At 41.2% G+C, this 16,718-nt stretch overlaps 1 long non-coding RNA gene across 1 annotated transcript; it reads right to left on the bottom strand.

Moving 5' to 3' along the window:
- Window positions 1–251: 251 nt before the first annotated feature.
- Window positions 252–6,371, bottom strand: LOC144377331 (uncharacterized). Its single transcript, XR_013438226.1, has 2 exons — window positions 2,179–6,371; window positions 252–641 (listed from the first exon to the last, which is right to left on the bottom strand). It is a non-coding gene; the product is annotated as an uncharacterized LOC144377331 (long non-coding RNA).
- Between the last annotated feature and the right edge of the window lie 10,347 nt (window positions 6,372–16,718).

The raw sequence follows: 16,718 nt of genomic DNA, 5'->3' as shown, positions 1-16,718 counted from the left end.
TTGGATGCAAGAAATGACCACAGCAAATTCTGTGCTGATCAAAAATACCCCAGGGCCAAGTGCAGCGGTGCACACCTGTCATCCCAGCAATTTGGGAGGCTGAGGCAGGAGGATCAAGAGTTTAAAGTCAGCCTCAGCAATTTTGCAAGGCCCTAAGTCTACCACGCGGCCTGTGCAGTGGTTTCATTAATGAGGTTCTAGGCATAAAGTTAGTTGGAAGAGATCGAAATAAAAACACAGACTCAATTACCTTATTTCTATTGCTAGGTCCGAGACAGCTCCCCTCTGGTTCCCTCCTCCAACCGCCCAGCAGGGCAGCAGGGATTACTCAGGGCTAGCAGGAGAGAGAGAGCGAGCACGCCGGGGACCAGCCTTTTATTGGGGAACAAGAGATTCAGGGGAGAATTCCATCCAATGAAGGTTGAGGGGGGGCTGCACTCCAAGGTCAGGGTCAGTGATTGGGTCCCCGGGGTCAGTGGTCAGGCACACCCCCACACGGATGGGCTCTCTCATCAGGAAAGGGCCAGGAAAACTTCGACTTTTGCCAAAGTGCCTCAGGCCCTTAACGGGAGGCACCCGATCAATGAGGCGGCGGTTCATTCTCTGGAGTTCCTGGATTCTTGATTGGAAGACTCGCCATCCTATAGTTACAATACAAAAGAGAATTAACAGCAAAGAGAATAATCCAATAATATACCAAGCAGAGTGTTTAAGAATATTTCCAGGGTTGAATCCATTTAACTCCTTCAATATTTGGTTAGCCAAAGAAGAAGGATCTGAAAAATCAGCTCTATTATTTTGAATGTCTTGGATATGGTGATGAAGTTCCAAAATATCCAAGCTATTATTACTACTTTGCCAAATACCTAATAAATGGTTTTTAACCTTCTCCCAATCCCAGAGAGAAGCATTGTACTTGGCAGCTGTAACACACACATATTTATAATTAGCATGGCATTTAAGCCTTTCTTTAAATTTTAAGGCTGAAAGTTCATTACCTATGTCTATAACAGTTGCCTCTAAGGCGTTTAATTTAGTCTCAATCCTTTCATCAATATTTACTTGATTACGCAGAGCCTTGGAAGTATTTTGAGCTAAATTATTAAGAAATTTTGCATGCTGAATATTCTGAGACAACATCAGAGACGCAGAGACAGTTGAGGCAATAAATGAGACCAGTGCTAACACACCAACAATTATGACTCCAATAGCACGTTTAGGTCTTGTTAGCTGAGCATGAATTTGCTGCAAGACTTGTAAACCAGCATCAGCATACCATGGCTCTGAAATATTAGCAGGTAATAAAACAAAAGAGGGCTGATGAAGTATCAGCACTCCTTTTCTTCCATTATACCTAGTAATACAATTGGTTAGGTTGCATTTATTACAAGTAATAACATATCTGTCACCTATCCATTTAACTTTTACATTTCCAATAATTAAAACATAAGGAGATTGGACACAAGCTCTTAAGCCATAGCAAGATCCTTCTTTACAGTTCTTGCCGACAAATTTTGGTAAAGGTTTATCTGTAAAATGTAAATACTCTGAGGCAGCAATTAAACGCCAAATATCTTTTTGAATACCTCCTTCACTATAAGTCAAAATATTACTAACAAATCCTGCAGGTGTCATAGCAGAATTTCTTCGTAATTGTCTCCTATCAATTTTTGGAGACCAGTCTAAAATATACCCACTATCTTTAGACACCTTATGTTGTACTGGAAAGGGATTTACACAGTCCATCCATTTAGGAAAGGTACCGATCTCAATTATAGAACTATTTGGACAGTGGGGTATCTGTGGAGGTTTTGCAGAAATGACTGGCTTGTTATGGGAAAATCCCATCTTAATTACTGATCTAGTATTAGGTTTTAAGTCCCCATAATTAGAATTATTTGTCAGTCTAGGTTTACCAATTGCTGTCTTTTCTTCGAATGATACTTTCAGACAGCCAGCATGTTTATCATGTGACCAACACAAAGGTAATTGGGCACTGTAGCCAGAATAATTAAATCTAGTCACATGATTGGGAGTAATATGAGTATCTGTAATTCCTCCCATCATAAATGAGTCATTAGTAAATACTGGAATAGATTCTCCAGTCCACACAGCTGGGTGCACCAGGGGTGGATCTGGGAAATATGTCCAATAAGTGTCTTCTTGATTCCCTTTTACCTGACAGCCCAGTAGGGCAATTACTGTCGCTACCATCAAGACTGGGGTCCTGTTCTTTCCTAGGCGTCGAAGTATTTGGGAAGCCTGGGTTGTTAGCTTCTTCACGTCTTTCCACGAAATCAGTTTTTCGACTGGTTCAATCTGGTCTTTCTTCATCTTTTTCCGAAATCTCCTCCTTCTGGGTAGTGGCTCCTCTGGGTCGATCCTCAGTCGCTTGAATCTGGGTTCTATCTCCTCCATGTCTGGTAGCACGTCCAGGCACCCAAATAGGACGGAAAGAGCCTTCTGGGAAGATACAAGCATGGCCTTTTCCCCACATTATTACCGGGTCTGGTCTCTTCCACTGACCAGTCTGTAAATCTTTCCACAGAACTCTGCCTAAGGGGCTTGTTACTGAGGGAGACATCTGTCTCTCAGCAGCAGTGTGACCTTCTGAGTCACAGTTTAAAAAATTTAAAACAAACAAGGCATGATTAAGGCTATTTTGGGGAGTGACAATCCTATTCCCCCCTTTTAATTTTTGTAATTGAAGCTTAATAGATAAATGAGCTCGTTCCACAATGGCTTGACCTTGGGGGTTATAAGGAATTCCTGTTTTATGATTAATTTTAAACTCTTGGCAAAATTGTTGAAAAGAAGAGCTTACGTAAGCTGGAGCATTATCTGTTTTAATCTGCATAGGGCACCCTAAAACGGAAAAGGCTCCTAAGCAATGAGAAATTACATGTTAAGCATTTTCCTTAGTACGTGCTGTGGCAAAAATAAATCTAGAATAAGTGTCCACTATGATATGTACATAACATTGCTTACCAAATTGAGGAATATGAGTTACATCCATCTGCCATATCTGATTTGGTTTTAATCCACGGGGATTTACCCCTGATGGCAGAGATGGAATGTGAATAACACACTTAGGGCATTGGCTTACAATCTGACGAGCTTGTTCTCTGGTAATACTAAATTTTTTACGTAAGCTAGAAGCATTTTGATGATGTAAGGAATGGGAAGCTAGTGCACAGTCATATGAAGACATCTGTTGACAAAAAGCTACTAACTTATCAATTTTGTCATTACCTGAAACTAGAGGTCCAGGAAGATTAGTATGGGCTCGAATGTGTCCTATGAAACATGGGTACTTTCACATTAGCACTGTCTTTTGTAAATTATGAAATAATTCAAATAACTCCTGTGATGAAGTAAATCCAATCATTGAGGTTTCAATATTTTTGGTAACTCCGACTGCATATAAGCTGTCAGAATAAATATTAATAGGCTCATTTGAAAAGTAATATAAGGCACAGATCAGAGCTTGAAGCTCTGCTCTTTGGGCAGAAGTATAAGAAGTTTGTATCACCTCTGTGTGAACACGACTGAAAAATCCTGCCTTACCGGAGTTTGAACCATCTGTGAACACCGATAAAGCTCCCTCTATTGGATGAGCTCGTACAATTTTTGGGAAAATGAGTGATGTTAATGATGCAAATTGTACAATCTTATCACGAGGATAATGGCTATCTATCTGTCCAGGGAAATCAGCAAAAGCTATCTGCCATGAATTAGAACTTTGAAAAAGCCAGTTAGTCTGTTGAACAGAAAATGGAATAATTATGATATCAGGCTCAGATCCAATTAATTGCAAAATCCTAGTTCTACCTTTAATTACTAATTTGAGCTATAGAATCATGAAAAGGAATTAATGTTTTTTGAGGAGAGTGGGATAAATAAATCCACTCAATAACTCCTAATCTTTGCCATATGGCTCCTGATGGGGTATGCTCAGTTGGAAATATTAATAAATACACTATTTCTTTAGGATCTATTCTAGTAAGCTGTGCATTTTTAATTGCAACTTCAACTTTTCTTAAGGCTGCCTTAGCTTCTAAAGTTAGCTGATGTGGAGAGGTTGGAGAAGGATTTCCTTGTAATATCTGAAATAAAGGACTTAACTCAGAAGTAGTTAGTTTTAAGGATGGCCTTAGCCAATTAATATCTCCCAATAGTTTTTGAAAGTCATTAAGGGTACGTAACTCCTTAACTCTTATCTGAAGATTTTGAGGACGGATTGTATGTCCTTGAATTATCTGACCTAAATATTGAAAAGGAGACACCTTTTGAATTTTTTGAGGAGCTATACATAAACCCATTGCTGTAAGCAAAGTCTCTAACTGAGTAAAAATTTCTGAAAGTACCTCTGGATTAGCATGAGCCAATACTATATCATCCATAAAATGAATAATAGATGCATCAGGAAAGCTATTTCTTATGGGATCTATCGCCTGGTCAACATATTTTTGACACAGTGTAGGACTATTACGCATTCCCTGAGGAAGTACCTTCCAGCAATATCTTTTAACAGGTTCCTTAAAATTAATTGCTGGGACAGTGAAAGCAAACCTTTCACAATCTTCAGGATGCAACCTTATAGAGAAAAAGCAGTCTTTTAAATCTATTACCATCAAGCTATAATCTAAAGGAATGGCTGTGGGGGAGGGAAGTCCTGGCTGTAATGATCCCATAGGCTGAATTGCATGATTTATTGCCCTTAAATCCTGTAGTAATCTCCAATTTCCTGACTTTTTCCTAATAACAAAAATAGGTGTGTTCCAAGGACTAAGTGTTGGTTCAATATGACCAGCCTGAAATTGTTCCTCAACTAATCTATGAATTATTTTAAGCTTTTCCCCTGAGATGGGCCACTGAGAAATCCATATAGACTCCTCTGTGAGCCATTTTATTTTTTCAGCTGTCTTAGGGATCGGGGAAGTACTCAGGGCCCCTAGTAAAAATTTTGATTTGGAGCATTTACTAATCTTTGTCGTGGAGACTGGCTTGTAAACAGATACTCTTCCTGAAAGGTCTCCCTATCATCTCCAGGAAAATACCTCTGATTAACTTCCTCAATTGACCTTATAGAATTTGGAGTAACTAATAATAATCCCATTTTGGCTAAAATATCTCTTCCCCATAGGTTAGCTGGTAAAGACTCTAACACATAAGGCTTAAATACTCCACTGTTCCCATCGGAATCTTCCCAACGGAGATAGTTGGCACTTTGAGCAGGGTGTGAAATCCGTCCTATTCCCTCTAGGTTAGCTGGCGCTACATGCAAAGGCCAGTTTCTAGGCCAAAACCGACTAGACAATACCGAAATGTAAGCTCCTGTGTCAATTATTCCTAGAAGATTTTTATTATTAATTCTAAGTTTTAATAAAGGGCGTTCTTGTCTTACTAACTGTGACCAGTATACTCTGTCCGGCTGTTTAGAAACTGAATCTACCAGCAGGTGCCTTTCTGAGACACAAGGCAATAATATTAATTGGGCAAAAGTATCCTTTGGGGTGAGTCTTAGGGGATAATTGGCTTTTACAGTAACATATAACTGTCTTTTAAATCCTGAATCTATCACACCAGGTATCACCTCAATGGCTCCCTTCAAATTATTTCGTCCCAAAATTAAACCTACAGTATTATCAGGAAGCGGCCTGAAAATCCCAGTAGGAATTTGTTCTGGCCCCGTTTCAGGATTTAACTCAACTGTCTTTGAAGGTCCTAAGAAAACTGTCTGTGATCTCTGTCCCTGTCCCGATAAAAATCGAGGACTGTCCCGGTCCTGGTCGGCGCCAGTGACGTCACACTCTGCGACCTCCCTTGGAATTCCCCATATTGTTGCTCAGCTCCCGCTAGGAGGAAATGATGGCCACGAGAAGGCGGGCTCATCTGCGCCATCTGAATCCACCGCGTGGAGCCTCGAGTTTAAGTTCACATTTCTAACCTTTGGTTTGGCCCTTAGTGCTTTTGTTTTTAAACGGCTTAAGGGAAAGGGAATTAACTTAGCCTCCGGCTGATTCTCCATTTGAATAGACCTAACAGCTCATTGAATGCCTTTTAAAAGGTCCTCAGGGGGCCTCAAACTCTGGCCCATATATTCAAAAAGACAAACTTCTAGAGCTTTCCATGTTTTCTGTATATTTTCAATGCCTCCAGGTAGTTCATTAGAAATACAAACTCTCTGTAACTTCCTTCCTAATTTCTCCCAAGTAAGTAAATTTGGAGATTCCTGTTCGCAAAACCAAGGACAATATTCACCTACAATCTAAAAATTGTAATAACTGAGTTTTCTTTATCTGTTTCCCTTTCTGATTAATTATACTGTCTAAAATAGTCAGGTACATTTCCTTATCCGTAGAAGTTGAATTTCCCATTTTAATTAATTTAATGTCTCTTTCCTTCAATATCTCCAGGTACTTTTGTGACCCAAACGTCACCTCTTCCTTTATCTTTATTCTTTTCCTTATCTTTATATCTTTTTTCCTTATCTTTATAGCGCGCTCCCACTCAATCTAACTAATCTAGAATGCCCCACGTTGGGCGCCAAATCTACCACGCGGCCTGCGCAGTGGTTTCATTAATGAGGTTCTAGGCATAAAGTTAGTTAGAAGAGATCGGAATAAAAACACAGACTCAATTACCTTATTTCTATTGCTAGGTCCGAGACAGCTCCCCTCTGGTTCCCTCCTCCAACCGCCCAGCAGGGCAGCAGGGATTACTCAGGGCTAGCAGGAGAGAGAGAGAGAGCACGCCGGGGACCAGCCTTTTATTGGGGAACAAGAGATTCAGGGGAGAATTCCATCCAATGAAGGTTGAGGGGGGGCTGCACTCCAAGGTCAGGGTCAGTGATTGGGTCCCCGGGGTCAGTGGGTCAGGCACACCCCCACACGGATGGGCTCTCTCATCAGGAAAGGGTCGGGAAAACTTCGACTTTTGCCAAAGTGCCTCAGGCCCTTAATGGGAGGCACCCGATCATGTGTGAGAATGGCTTCCCACACCTAAGGAACTTAGTGAGACCCTGTCTCAAAATTTTTAAAATAAATGAAAAGGGCTGGAGATGTGGCTCAGACTGTGTTGGGAATTAAACCCAGGGGTGCTCAATCACTGAGCCACAACCCCAGTATTTTTTTTTTATTTTGAGATTTATATGGTCGTATATAGCACAGTTGCTGGGAATGAAGGTCTATTAGCATCTTTTATTTTAAGGTAACAAATGAACTGATTCAGATTACCCTGAATGTTGGTGATTTACGAAACTGCATTTTGTAATGAAGCGTAATATGTTGGCCATGCAGACAGGTCCAGGGCAAACCTGTTACAACTCAATACTGGCCTCTCCAAACACAGTTTGGAAATCAGAAGATAGAATAGAATTCCGTGTAGGTCCTTCAACTTCCCTGGGCAGCAGCCTGAGCTGATTGCTGCTCTAGAGCTTCACCATCGTTTCAGTCTCGCTCCTCCATCTTTCCTACTGGGCATGTCTTTCCCCATGAGAGGCTCTCTGCTCTCCAGCTGATCTCACCCTCCTGATTAATTCATACCCGCAGGTCTGTGTCTTTCAGCTTTTGCCCCTCTTATCACTTGTTCAATGCCCAATATCCCATCCCAAATCATCAGTGACCTGAGTGGTCTTTATAGCTCTGACATTAAATGTGGTGGTACTGTCAGTCCCCAAATACTACATCTGCTCTTCCAGACTCTAGTCTTCCCTCTAATATGACTGCCATGTTGACCTACTACTCTTCCAGGGAAGACGGCAAAGATCATTGTTTCTCATATAGGATATCAGAGGATATTTACAGGTGGATAAGGTCTCTTTCACCATCAGAATGGATTACATGTTAGATCTGCTGGTGGTCCCTAGACTCAGTGGGTGTTGCAGTGTGGGAGGCATAGTGTTGAGGGAAGACACCTGCCCCATTCCTCATACTCTCATGGAGAAGTGGAAGAAGGATGGGCGGGCTTGTTCCAACCCCTTTATCCTTCACATGGATTTCCCAAGAGAGAAAGAGTGACTAACTAGAGAGGATGAGAATATTCTTTTTTGGAGCATCCTCCTCTCAGCAAATTCAGGTTCTCTGCTTTCCCATGCAATGTACTTACTAGAACATGTTCTGACCCTTAGTAGGGAAGGACTACAATTTTTTTTTTAAAGAGAGAGTGATAGAGGGAGAGAGAGAGAGAGAGAGAGAGAGAGAGAGAATTTTTAATATTTATTTTTTAGTTATCGGCAGACACAACATCTTTGTTGGTATGTGGTGCTGAGGATCGAACTCGGGCTGCACGCATGCCAGGCGAGCGCGCTACCGCTTGAGCCACATCCCCAGCCCCAGGACTACAATTTTGGTGATCAGCAGTAGGAAATCTAAGCCAGTCATGGCATGGTTGCCTTTATCAGCCAGAAAGGTAAGTGTTTTGATCTTGAGCTGTATAACTCATGAATATATCTCAGAGTTGCTTTGGCAGTTGGTCTAGGAAGAAAGAACATGGATAATTAGCATCACCTCATTTTCCAATACCTGCCATCCCTGGGCCTGGATGCTTAAGGAAACTTTGAGTATAGAATAGAGTGATTTGATCTGAGGGTCCAGAAGCAAATTGAGAAAAGAAGGACGACATCCTGCAGGGATATTGGCCTCCTGTGAAGGAGTACCAGGCCCCAACACTATCCAGAAAGATTCTCCATTCCTCTTTCTCCTTTGGGGATGCCAATAATTTTTGTTGCCACTAGTTTTTCTGGGGTTGGACTAAAAGACTTATCAAATTCAAACCTATCCAGATGTCAGCATCGTCATATTTTGTGTCACTGGATGGAAATATTCCTTGTTTGGCTTCTAAGACCTCTAAACTACCAGAGCTCACAGTTACGGAAACAAGAATCAAAAGTGATCTAATGGTTCCTTAGATGTGGTATTGAGAAATGCTAAACCACTTCTAACCTATATATCTGGGCTGAAGAAGAATCAGTACTTCTGGTTCAGAGCACATACTTCAGCACATACTTTCAAGGTTTTGTCTCCTAGTCCTTTTCATAACTAAGTCTTCAATCAACAATTCCACCGTCTTTAAGTCCGGTGAGTTCGGCATGCATGGTGAGGCAGCTGGGTGCCATCAACGTCAGCTCATTTTCTTCTTAAGTTGTAAATTGAGCTTCTTGATCAGAACCTGTGGAGTGTGTGGCAGCTGGAAAAAGCAGAGAGGGCAGAGGAGACGAATTAAAAATCAGAAAAAGCATCTCTTCTAGGGAGGACTACCTTCTATAATGGAAGGAGTCCAATGTGAATAATCTGCCACCAGGTAGCTGTCTGGTCCCCTGCATCATGGCATCCCTGCAGAGGCTTTGGTTTGGTTATCCTGCTGGGAAGTGCATATTCAAGATCACAGCAATGGTCACATCAGCCTTTGCAAGCAGAAATGTGAGCTCTTGAGTTGTACAAAACCTTTTCTCCTCCCTGCTATGGGGGCCTTGGGTGAGCTCTCCTTCCTGCTATGGGGGCCTGCATGTAAGGGACTCCACATGAGACCATAGGCATATGTCAGTGAAGAAGTGGTAGTGTGAAAGAGTAGGCACACTGGGACTCTGAGTGGCCTGCTCATATAACTTGCTAGGAACTCCAGGACCTTTAGATGTCAATCATGCTTAACTTCATGGCTTGGAAGGCAGATAAAATCTAGTTCATCATGGACAGTCTGTATTGCATGGGTTATTAATGTCCATGGACAGGATTCCATCTTCTATCCACCAAAGGCAATTGCTTCTCAAGAACAGTTACTTGCCAAAGAATACCCGTCTTTTCTCTAAAACCTCAGGGTCTTAGTTGTGACTCTCCTATTAAGGGCTGCCATAGCAGCTCTTTAGCATCTTATAATTGCACAGATCCATCTAACACCACTAGATCTTCAAGGCTCCTGAGTGTCAACTGTTAAAATCAGATTTGGGTTCTTCTCTCCATCCTGCAAGCCTTTGAGATGACAGCAAAATGATCAAAACACCAACCATGCTTTAATGTAGCATACATTGCCTCAAAGCCTGAAGAGGTTTACCGAACACTATGTTTCTTAGTGCTACACAATGCAAGGTACACACTAATGCTAGTAGATGTTGCAAGTACACATACTTCTTCCTTTGAAGGTAATAATCAGTCCCTGGACTTTATGAGGGACTTATCCTTTATTGTATAGGTAGCCCCTACATGTTCATGGGATGCTTCTCTTACTTCGGGGACATGTGTGTCTTTCTCAAGGCATCCAAAACACTAGCTCCATCCTGGCCTCCAAATCCTATTAGCTTGATATCAGCAATATAATGGGCCAGCATGATGTCAAGAGAGAAAGATAAGCGTGGCCTAAAATGTGGCACAATGGCAGGGGTGATGAAATTTCCAGGCAAGTCAATGTCCAGCCCTGCCTGCCAAGGGAAAACAAAGGACAGGTGATGTTTCTTGTTATTTGAATAGACCACACAGCTACCAAAACCAGGTGTTGGAAACTGTGCCTTGTTCCCTTATTAAAATGGCACATCTGGAGCAGCAGATAAAATTTGAGCCACTACCTAATTATGTTCCCATGAGTCCTCTAGATTTCTTTGCGATCTATCTCCCAAGGTGTTGTAAGAGGCACCACATCCCCGCTGCTTTCGGCTGTCTTGTGGTTGCACATGCATTTCTGAGGCTTTTTCAGGAACATGGTGGCATTGCTATGGGCTTGCTCTCATGGCAAAGAGGGAGGTTATGAAACTGCTGTCCAGTACCATAGCTACACTACATGTGGCTATTGGGCATTTGCAATTTGTTTAATCAATATGGACATGTTCTGTAAAATTATACACTTCTGTTTGAAGACAGTACAAAAATAAGCCATTGCTAAGTTTTGTATTGATTATATGTTGAAATGATCCTATTTGGGATATGTTGTATAAAAAAAGAATGTATTTTAAAATTAGTTTCACCTGTTTATTTTTTTAAATGTGGCTACAGAGGTTGGGGTTGTGGCTCTTCGGTAGAGCGCTTGCCTTGTGTGTGTGAGGCACTGGGTTCGATCCTCAGCACCATATTAAAATAAATAAATAAACAAAGGTATTTTTAAAAAGAGATAATACATTTTTAAAAAGTGGCTACAGAAATTTAAAGTTGGCCATGTGGCCCACATTATACTTCTATTGCTTTTAAGGCCAATTTTTTTTTTCTTGCTACAATAGCCCGCATGATAAGCATTAGGAGGTCAATTTGAAAATTAAATGAATTGCTGAATTTATCTATTCCAACTATCTATTCAACCAACTATCCAGCCAGTCACAAGATGAGTTCAAGTCTCACCAGGCCTGGTGTGGAGCTGATCAGTCAGAGTATTAGCAACCTGATCATCATAAGGCTGGCACTGACTGGCAGTCCATAGCGGCTTTCTGACCCCTTTTTATTTTAAAACCAAAGGTTTGGATATTTTCTTTCCCTAACTATACATTGACACTGATAAAGAGTTGTTTCTTTTGGAGAAGATGAGGAGAAAGAGACAAGTATACACCTGTCATGATATCGAAGTCTTTTTCATTTGAAGGGCTTAAAGCCTCCGAAATGAATGAGACCTGGGAATTGAGTGAGGAGGCAGGAGTCTATTGTACTGACTCGAGTAAGGACTCTTTTTTTTTTTTTTTTTTAACAGACTTAGAGTTTTGGGTTCCATAAATTAAATAAAACTTGGGGTGGGATGCCCATCTTGTTCAATTTTAGATCTTCTGATTAGTTAAATAGATACCACCAAAGAATCAAACTATTCCTATGACCACGTCAGCACCTTTGCCAGTTGTGCCAGTTACAGATACCATGCCTCTGGATGGTTCCCTGCTCATGCATGGGTGTGGGTCTTCTTGCCTGTGTGCCTGACTCCCCATTCCATTCCCTATTGGAATCCGGGAGACCACTTCAGCACAGTTTCTCCTGTTTGCATCCTTGGCCTTCAGGGGCTTATGAAGACTCTGGAACTCCTGGAACCAATGTATTTCTCAAAGCTTTCTAAAAACTTAACTTGCTTTTCTTGCCATTATAGTCCTCATGAAAGGGTCTAGAAGTCAATTTGGAAATTATTCAAATTGCTGAATATATTCCAGTTATACAATGAACCACGGATGAGTTTGGCTATCATAGGACCCAGTGAGGTTGATTATGTTGTTTTGTTTATTGTATATTGTTAGTCTTTATTGGGGAGGAGGGGCATGAATCTTATATGATAAATCCCACTCTAAAATCTCTTCCTAAGGCATTGTATTGAATCCTGTTAATTCTACCCAGGAATTTCTGGCCTGTTAGCCTCCTTTGGTGTGGTCCTTCTTTGAGCCACAGTTGTTAGTCAGCAAACTGAGAAAAAACAATTAGAATCACTTCCAGCTGCTGGAGTTGGCATTTCATCTGAAATCTCTGAAAAGAACACTGTATTGAAAAATTCAGCTTTATTTATGTCCTTCTTTCCTTGGCCAAGTTCTCATTCTCACACATGTTCTCCAGGGTTTTGCTGATAAGAATGAGCAAAAAACTTAATGCTCTTTTGACATTTTCGTTGTCTTCTTGGTTCTGGATCTTGGAGGTCATGATGGGAAATAATTCTGGTTTTAAGACCAGAGGCAATCAGAGATGGTAAGAAGAGAGGGTATGAAAAGAATCACCTTCCTCTTTCAAGGTAACTAACTCCATCTAGCAAGATCACTCTGGGCTCTCTGACAAAAGAGGAGGAGATGCTGCATTTGTTGGCCAGAGAAGTGCAGTGGGATTTGGGGTATTCTGAGTCACATAAAAAGCATCAATTCTTTTGGATGTACTTCTTTCTGATTCATGCCATAACTTTTGTCATAGGACTAACGAGGCTGTGAATTCAACTAAAGTTTTAATTCAACATGCTACAGAATCAAACTTTGAGTATCAGGGAAAAGTGGGGAAGCCAAGTTGGGCATCAAGTCCAAGGGGTATGTAGGAGACTAGAACAGGAAGTAAAGCCAGTAGGGTCCTATGCAGGAAGTGGTTGGAGAGTGACCTCCTGGGAGGTAAAGTGAAGGCAGGGAGTTAAATAAGTGGGCTGTGGTCCTGATGTGGAGTTCAGATCCTCATAAGGCTGGTATAGGATTGATACAGAAAAAGGAAGAATTCCCACTGTAGATAGTGAGGATTTTGTAAAAAGTACATTCCCCTTGACCAGTGCAAAAGGAAAAAAAAAAAAAAAGTTTATAGCCACCCCTAGGTCAGAGGGGTGGGATAAACAGCATTCCTTACTAGGATTAGAGCAACAACTTTCCTGTGAGTCTCTCTGCCTGCAGGCTCCTTGTCTCTAATTCACCCTCCACAGAACAGCCAGATGAATCTCACGCACAACAGGTTCAATCACTCCCTACTGCTAAATGCCTAAACGGGCCCTTTAAGACATTTTATGCCCCAGCCCTGCCATTCTCTCCATGCTCCACCCTGGCTCACCTCCATTCCCTAACACCTTAGCCTCCAAGTTGAGAGCTTTTCAGTGGCTGAACGTACTGGACTGTAACAATGGCCAAGAATGGCCTTATTGAAAAATGCAGTCCTCCAAAGATCTTAAACAGGAAAGAACATGGTCATCAGCTTTCTGCTGGTCCTTTGTATAATTACTAAGGGAGAAGGTCTGATTTTCATTCAACTGAACATTTTGATGAGTTTTGGAAAAGCATAGGGGCTAAATTTGCAATCTGTGGTTAATTTGTCCTGTGTAAAGAGAAAGAGAAGAATATAGATGATGATGATGATGATGATGATGATGATGATGATGATGATGATGATAAAAATAATAATGAAGTTAGAGGAGAGAAAGAGGGAGAAACTATTACTAGTAAGAAGTCCTTGATGTACAAACAGGTAGGAGTCTCAGAACAGCCATTTCTGAGGAGTCCTAAGCCGTTTGCAGTGTGCTGTTGACAGGCACTGCACCCCTTCCTCTCAATTCATAAACCTTAACAAAGCATGAAACCACTTCCACTCCCCCAGGGTCTTCCCACTCCAACTCCCAGGTGTTGAGATAACTTAGAATCTTAGGTGAGGCTCTTAGAAATTCCCCGAGAGTCAGTCTCATCCAATTCAAAAATTCTTCCTGTCCCAAGTCAGGCTGGCAACTGTTTAGATCAGGATTATCATAAGATTTGTTAACCTCCATTGTTTTCTTGTACTTTCTCTTCCCCTGGGGCTGCTTATATTTGGGGTTATTTTCTTGAGTATTTTTTTCCCATGATTAGAGATGCATTTTTTAAATTTGTTCTTTTTAGAGATACATGACAGTTGAGTGTATTTTACACATGTGTAGTGTAAATTTCCATTCTTCTGGTTGTATGTGATATGCAGTTACACTGGTCGTGTATTCATATATTGAACATAGGAAACTGTGTCTTATTCGTTCTACTATCTTTCCTATTCTCATCTCCCCTCTCTTCCCTTCATTCTCCTTTGTCTATTCCAATGAACTTCTATTCGTCCCTCTCATGCCCTGATTGTGTGTTGGCATCTGCATATCAGAGTGAACATTTAGCCTCTGGGTTTTGGACACTGGCTTATTTCACTTCCCATAACAGTCTCCAGTTCCATTTGTTTACCTGCAAATGCCATAATTTCGTTCTTCTTTATGGCTGAGTAATAGTCCATTATATATATATATATATATATATATATATCACATTTTCTTTATCCATTCATCTGTTGAAGGGCACCTAGGTTGGTTCCATAGCTTAGCTATTGTGAGTTGAGCTGCTATAAACATTGATGTGGCTGCAAGGGACACCTCATATTTAAATTATAATAGCATTGCTGGTCCAACTCCCATTCCTTTGTCAACAACTTGTTCTTTCTACCTGATGGATGGTAAATTTATCCTTGGAGCTAAGAAATTTCACAGCACACTGAGAGTGTATCTTTTCATTAAACTCACCCGGAAGTAGGGCAGTCATTTAGATCTAAGGCAGCAAGTCTTTCTTTAGTTTTTCCTATCTTGTGCTGTTTCTGGAAATCCTATTATTAGACTATAAATCTCCACCTGATGTGTTCTCTCTGTCTTGTAAGGGTGATTTCTCTTAATACTCACTACATTTGCTACCATTTTGTTTGATTTTGCTTAGGAGGGTTATTGGGATCCCACCAAACACTAATTTGGTTCTCAGAAGCATTGATGGGTTTTCCTTAATTTCTACATTGAATTCTAAATTTAGAAACCATACTTTTTCACTCCATTATTTCATTTTTTATGCTCTAATTGTATGTCCTAAAAAGTCCTCATTATGTTTTTCCCCCTCATTATGTCCAAATTGAAATTTACTTCATTTCTCCTATTAATTCTGTCTCTAGGTTAGCCACAACTTTTTGGTCATGCAATTTAGCCTCTTCCCAGAAAATTACATGCTCCCTTTGTGATCTTTGTTTTGCCTCATGATTTGTCAAGCCAGCTGTTGGAATCCCTCAAGCAGTGGTGGACTGCCTGACATTGAAATATGGACCAGTAATAACTGGGATTTTCCGTTGAGCAATTTGGAGTTGGGTCTTTATTTTCAAATGCAAGAAAGCTAAACCTTTTTCCCACCCCCGCCCTGGTACGTTGACATCAGTGGAAATGGTCAAAGTCTCACAGAGATGGTCACAGCAAGAAGCAAGGCAGACAGATTTGTATCCTTATCCCTAGATGCTAATGAGCTCCTAGCTGTCTGGCTCTTCATTTGGTGGCTGGGTTATTGTAGCTGTCTAGTCCTGTGCTGGCTCTATCTGTGTAGTCCTAGTGACTATATGGGACCAGCATTCCCCAAGGCTGGGCAAGTACAGGAGTCAGTAGGACTCTGAATGATAGAAAGTGCTTCCTATTTTCATTTGGCAACTTTGGTTCATTTTCCTTAGAACAATGGTAGTCTTGAGACAACACACAAAAACAAAGCCAAAATTTTTAAGTTCCTGTTACCCTAGTGACAAAGTTCAAAATGCCAGTCTCTGAGAAAATAAGGTTTTTTTTGAAAATAAAATCTTCTGTTATCTTTTCAATGAGTTTTCCTCTGCTTCTACTTTCCCTATCTGGCACAGAGTGCTTGATGGCCAACTAACATCCACCATTCCATGTGGCCTGATTTGCAGATTCACATAGGAATCACTTGCACATAGGAATCACTTGCAGATTCCTATGTGTTGTGGGAACCTCTGGTGATGACATTTCTCCTGGGTCACTTTACCTAGAGATCAACAAAATGATGCCCTAGGATCTGAGCCTTAACCCTCCAGACCCTAAGCCTGACTTGTATAAAATGCATCATCCTGTTGATCTACCTTTTCTGAGTTGTTCCTCAAAGAGTGGCTGGAAGTGCCTGTGTCTAAGTCTCAGGGAAGCTTATAAAGATACAGTCCTTGGCTTCGCCACATGGGGAATAGGGCACTGCTCTTGGGATATAAAATGACTCTTATTCATACTACATTTTGACAGCCATCAAAGCTGCAAAGCCAGGTGGGCCTTTTGATGGCTGGCCAGTTCTAGAAAAGATTCAGCACCCTGGGCTCACTACTCTCAGTGCTCAGAGTTGGAGAACACCTGAAATCTGTCTTTGAATTTTCTAGAACCAGTTACCCATTAAGAGAGTAACAACTCAGGGCACACACCTGTAATTCCAGCTACCCAGGAGGCTGAGGGAGGAGGATCAAAAGTTCAAGGCCAGCCTCAGCAACTTACTGAGGTCCTAAGCAACT

The sequence above is a fragment of the Ictidomys tridecemlineatus genome, chromosome 4 (assembly GCF_052094955.1).
Source record: "Ictidomys tridecemlineatus isolate mIctTri1 chromosome 4, mIctTri1.hap1, whole genome shotgun sequence".
NCBI lineage: Eukaryota > Metazoa > Chordata > Mammalia > Rodentia > Sciuridae > Ictidomys > Ictidomys tridecemlineatus.
The sequence above is the reverse complement of the archived record's forward strand: the minus strand, read 5'-3'. Positions and strand labels throughout refer to the sequence as shown.